This window comes from Rhinolophus ferrumequinum, chromosome 6 (assembly GCF_004115265.2).
Source record: "Rhinolophus ferrumequinum isolate MPI-CBG mRhiFer1 chromosome 6, mRhiFer1_v1.p, whole genome shotgun sequence".
NCBI classification, from domain to species: Eukaryota; Metazoa; Chordata; class Mammalia; order Chiroptera; family Rhinolophidae; genus Rhinolophus; species Rhinolophus ferrumequinum.
The window spans coordinates 98702080-98707724 of record NC_046289.1 but is presented as its reverse complement, the minus strand read 5'-3'; positions in this window follow the sequence as shown (position 1 = coordinate 98707724).

Genomic DNA, 5645 nt, shown 5'->3' with positions numbered 1-5645 from the left:
GCCTCCTTGGGGAGATGCCGAACCCCAGCTGAACCACCCTCTAATTCTGGACCCCAGGTGCACCTCAGTTTCTTGGGCCTGAGTATCGAGGGGCTGGAGCTTCAGCTTTTTCTCTCCTGGCATACCTCTGGGGCTTACTTTCCTGGTTTATAGGCTGGGCGTATGCCCTGTGCTGAATAGAACTTGTGAAATCATGCGAGAGATCACCTTCTCACACACTATGTATGGTTTCTGCTCTTGAGTTGACATAACCTGGAAATATCCTGAATGTGCACATGAATAAAATGAAACGCAGGCCTATCTGATATGGGGTGGGGGGTCATGTCACTGGAAGCAGGGTTCACTGTAAGCAGAGAACAGCAGAAGGGGGAGTCAGGAAAATGGGCCCAGGCTTGTTGCTGTGATTAAGTTGCTGGTGATCTTGGGCAAGTCCCTTCCCCTCTCTGATCCAGTCACCCTGCCGATCATTGGAGGATTAGACCAGATGGTCCCCAAGAGGGCTTCGGGAGGTTCTCTGTTTCCTCTGGGGACAGCGGAGAGAGGAGGGGTCCTAGAAATTTGAACTTTGGTGTCCAAGAAATCTCACTCTAAATACCTCCTCTGGGCTGCCTTCTCCAACCTTGCTCCTGGGAACTGGAGAGCAGAAAACCCCCTCTGGTGCTTATAAACCAAGTAGAAAGACCCTGCCCTTAACCTGACCCCTGCAGATTGCCCTTCTACTTTGGGAGCTCCTGGAGCCCACCTTAGGAAGACACAGCCAGAGTGGACATTTCTTGGGGGTCCTTGGACCCCTTCCCCTTAGCTAGCATTCGTTCACCCATCACACTGTGCTTTAGGGTGAAACCTAGTTCAGGTGACTTGGGGCATCTGTCTACCTTTAAATGCTTATAACCTAGCCAGCATCCATTCAACACTGGCTCCTCAGCTCCCCAGTGTGGAGTTTGGTTTCAGGCTCCAGACAGGACTCCTGCAAGTAGTGACTAGTTTGGCTTAGTACACAAAGCCGCCTGCAGAGCCAGCTTACCCAGGGCCGGGGCCTGGAGGGTTAAGCCTTCCTTCCCTCCTGCCTGCCCCCTGCAGTGCTGGCCTCAGCTGCTTGGAATCCCCGGGGTCCTGTAGGGCCCTCCCGCTAGCCAGATGGGCAGCAGCGCCAGGAGAGGAGGAGGTGAAGTGGAAACAGGCCTCAGGGTACCCCCAGGCAGGAGGGGAAGGGAAGAGGAGGAAGGGAGGGAGGACAGAAGTAGGGGAGCCCGACTGGCCTAGAGTGGAGAAGGCAGAACCCCTTTTCTCAAGCCAGGCAGGGGGCAGGGGCCACCTCAGGGCTTTTGAGCAGTGGGGAGATCAAGGCACGGGCCATTATGCTCAGCTGGCCTCTAACTCAGAGCCAGCTCTTGGCATGAAACCCTACCCGCTGCTGGCTCCCGCTCCGCTTTCTTTCCTTTTTTTTTTTTTCAATAAGGTCGAATCAGAGTGAGTCAGAGAAGCCAAGTTTCCTGTTAGGCTCTGTTTGAATAAACTGCTCTGAACATAGTTTGGGCCTCTGCAAAGTCTTCCAGGGCTGGGGCTGCCAGGCCCTGCCAGCTCCCTGCTGAGAATGGAGACCTGAGGACCCAGGATGACTGAGCCTGGGTCTTGGCCTGGCCACGGCCACAGCCCAGGAAAACCAGTTAAGCTGTCAGAGCTTTAGCGTCTTCATTTATAACCTGGGGGCAATACCTTTCTTGTGGCATATTTGGGAGGATGAAATTAGAGGAGTATGAAATGAGAGGAGTATGAAAAGTACCCAGGCATGTAGCCACTATTTTCTTTTTTTCCTCCGGACTGGTGAAAGAAGGGAGGAGTTCATCTCCTAAGGGTGTCTCCCTACCCTCCTTTCCCCCAGTTCCTTTCCTGTTTTTACCTGTCTTCAGCATCCTTCCTTGCCCAAGGTGAAGTTGAACAAGGCAAAGCTCCTCCCCTGGGGCCTGTTCTCTTCCCTCCAATCCATGCCCTTCCTTTGACCTTTTTCTCCCTTTAGTCGGGTCTCCCACAGTGGCTGACAGGGCCCAGCAGCTCTGGGACCCCAGGGGAGCCTATGTGATTCCACCTCTTTACACAGGGCCAGGCATTCATTGTCTTAGTGGCTGGAGGTGTCCTGGCATCCTTCGGTTGACACCTGCAGAGTGGTGGCCTGAGAGAGACCTGGGCAGGCTGTAGAGGGTGCAGAGCTCAGGTCACATGAGGGCTTGAGTCCCCAGGCTGGGCTGGAGCTGAGCAGCTCCTCTGGAGGCCTTGTCCCACAGGCCAGGATTCACACTCACTATTTTAAGACTCAAGGCTTGTTGCCAGTCCCTAGCGCTAGAAACCAGTCTCAAGGAACCTCGGAGGGCCAGTGATATAGGGCTGCAAGAGCTTGTCGGTCGTGCAGAACTCTATTAAACACCTACTGTGTACTCAGCTCTGGGCTGGCTGATCTGTCGCTGGGGCTCCCATGGAGTGGCCAGTGTCCCTTGCCCTTGTGATGAAACTCCAGGCTCTGGAAAATCTGTGGGGGAGCAAGGAGGCATCTGGCCTGAGCAGCAGAGGGTTTGGGGAGCAGAAAAGGGACAGGAGTCATGGCATGCCTCACTGCTTTGCAGAGGAATGGACCAGGAGGCCCACGGTGGGTCAGAATGTTTCTGTGGTAGAGGGGAAGGGGTGAAGCAGGCTCTCATGCCCCTGCCCGGGGTCTCCCACACTGGGCAGGGCTGGGCTTCCCCCTCCTCCCATGATCGCTGCTGGGGGGGCGGTGGCTCAGGAAAGGCCATGGGTAGGATTTGTGCTGAATGGGGAATGGAAGCCCTAGCCACTGCCTTTGGAAAGTGGGCCAGAGGAAGTGCTGAGTGGGGAGGCCTGGCAGCTGGCATAGAACCGGCTGACTAAGCAGGGAGAGGACCACCAAGTGACCACTGCCAGCTGGGCCCCACGCTTGCTCACCCCTCCCCCGCAGACACATCTGGCACAGTGGGGGAGGCAGTGGGGCTTCAGTCCCTGGAGCCCAGGCAGCCTGGAGGGGCCCGTGGAGGGGGCTGCGTGCGGCCCTTTGGCTTGAAAGTGTCTCTCTTCAGGGCTGGAACTGCAGAGAAGCCCGGAAGTGGGGGAGGTGAGGTCAGAGGCAGACGGGGAGGGGGGGGGAGGGGAGGGAAGGAACCCACACATCTCTAGGACCCAGGGACATTTGGTGGCTCTGGCCACCTCCCTTTCCGTTTTCCCTCCCAGCGAGGGCCTCTCTGGGCCCCTCCTCCGTGGTTCTTGGGGAATTGGAAATACCAGTGCTGATACAAAACACTGGGCATCAAGGCCCCTCGGTCCCCTCAGCCCCCAGTCCTGCCAGCTTCTCCCCTTTGTGACTTTCTCCCCCTCCCAAGAAACAGGGCTGGCTCTGGGGCCCAATGAATGGTACATTCTCATCCTCACCCGCTCCAGCCCCTGGGGGCTGAGAGAAGCAAGGGACGGCCTGATGGAGGAGAGGGGCCTCACCCTGGGCTTGCCTTGGGTGAGGGATTTGGCTGAAGCTGATGGCTGGGGTCTGTGGGTGGGAGAGCCCCCTCCGTCAAGGTGGGGGTGGATCTCAGCCAGCACGCAGTGGGGAGAAGGAGTCCCTTGCCCCGAGGAGAGGGCTGGCAAGACCAAGCAGGGCGCCCAGTCCCTTAGGCTGCAGCCTGGCTAACCCTGGACAACTAGCAGGGAAACTGAGGCGGGAAACCAATGGTTCTGACTAATAACTGTCTGGCAAGGCTAAGGGAAGGCTCTTCTCTCCGTTCTGCCCCCACCCCGCTCTCTGCTTTTGTTTTCTTGCCTCTCTATGTGAAACTTTCTCTCTGAGGCTTTCTAGCTTTTTTTGTTTCTGTTTTCAGTACCCTCCCTCCCTCCCTCCCTCCCTCCTTCCCTTTTCTCTGTCTCCCTCTGTTTCTGGGTCTTGCAGTCTCTGTTCTTCCACATCTCTCTCACTCTGTCTCTGTCTGCTGTTGTTTCTCCCAATTGTCCCCTCATCTGTCCACTCCCTCCATCATTGTGTTCCCTGGGCAACTGAGCCAGCTGTGGGAGTTACAGAGAGAAGCAGGCCTGTCTGGTCCCCAAAGAGCTCACAGGCTAGTGAGGGTGACACAAGTGAACAGAAGGAACAGAGTGATGAGTCCTGAGTGGAGGCGAAGACGTTGCACTGCCTTTCTGAGAACTTTGAGAGACATTTCTATCTTCCTCAGCCTCTGTTTGTCGGCCCATCCCTGTCCATCTGTGACTCTCCTTGTGTCACTTTGTGTGAAGTGGCTTGCTCTCCACTTTCTGCCCAACACATGCAGTTTGCGTCTTTCCTTGCGGTGGGGGAGGCAGGTGGTCTGGGCAGGCCAGCGTGGAGGTTGGCAATGGAAGGAGCTCGCCCTGGGGATGCCGACAGCTGCGCCTGTGGTGGGCTGGGGTCAGGGCTCCCTCCCCAGGACGCTGCTCCAGTGAACTTCTGAGGCCCCAAGTCTGACACGGATTCTATTCAAAGGGCCTGTCCTTAAAGGCAGTTCTGGGTGAGATGAGATGCAGGTCCTGGGTATGGAGTAAGCGCCTGCTGTATACCACAGGGCTGGAGTGTAAGTGACCCCCACCCCCCACCCTCAGGTGTCCGCCAGGAGCTCAGTTTTGCCCACCTCGGGGCTGGAAGGGGAAGGGGCCACAGGGTGATGAAAGAGGAGTAGAGACAAGATATTAGCAATCTCTCCCTTAAAATTTTTTTGTAGCTTTTCATTTCAGATTATGAATGAAATATGTCAATGGTAGGAAATTTAGAATACAGAATAGAAAGGGTAACTGTCATGACTCACTTCCCTTTTCAGTATTCATATTGATCACAGGGGCTCCCACCTACCCAGATGAGGAGCTGGTCAACTCCCGCCCCCCCGCCTCCCCCAGTGCCTCTGTCTGGGGCTGGCTCGGCAGGCCAGGCTCCAGCCTCAGCTCCCCCACTATTAGAACTCATGTCCTCCAGGACTGGACCTGCGCCCACAGTCAGGTCTTCTGACAGACCACTCTGACAGATCTCAGGTGGGGCATTTGGACCACAGGTTGAGATGGGAAGGTGGAGTGGTGGGGTTGCCTTATTTCTGTCTACTCAGGAGGCAGCCACTTCTTTCCGGTGGTGTTGGAAGGACCAGACTTTCTTGGACCATAAATTGTGAATAGCAAACCCTGTGGAGCAGGTGTGACAGCCTATGTCTACATGACCAAAGGGACTAGTGATTTCTCTGACACCAGACCTGCTCCGCAGATTTTTTGTGTGTTCCCCCAGGAGAAGTATCTGGCAACTTAAATTAAACAAACAAACAAACAAACAAACAAACTTTTAAAAATCTTTACTGTAACACAGAGAAAAGTACACAAAGTGTACAGCTTGATGAATGATCCCAAAGTGAACGCGCCTGTGGAGACACCACCTAGATGAGGAAGCGGAACGCCACAGCAGCTGGCACCGCCTAACAGGAAGCTCCTTGCAGTGCTGCCTGCCTGTGTCAGCACCTGGCTGCATGAAAACCGTTTCTCTTCAGCACGAGTTTTAATGACTGAACTGTGTGGGTAAATGATAATTTAATGAAAACTCCCTTTGTTGATTTCATGTTGTTTTTTTCTCTCCTATATGCGAT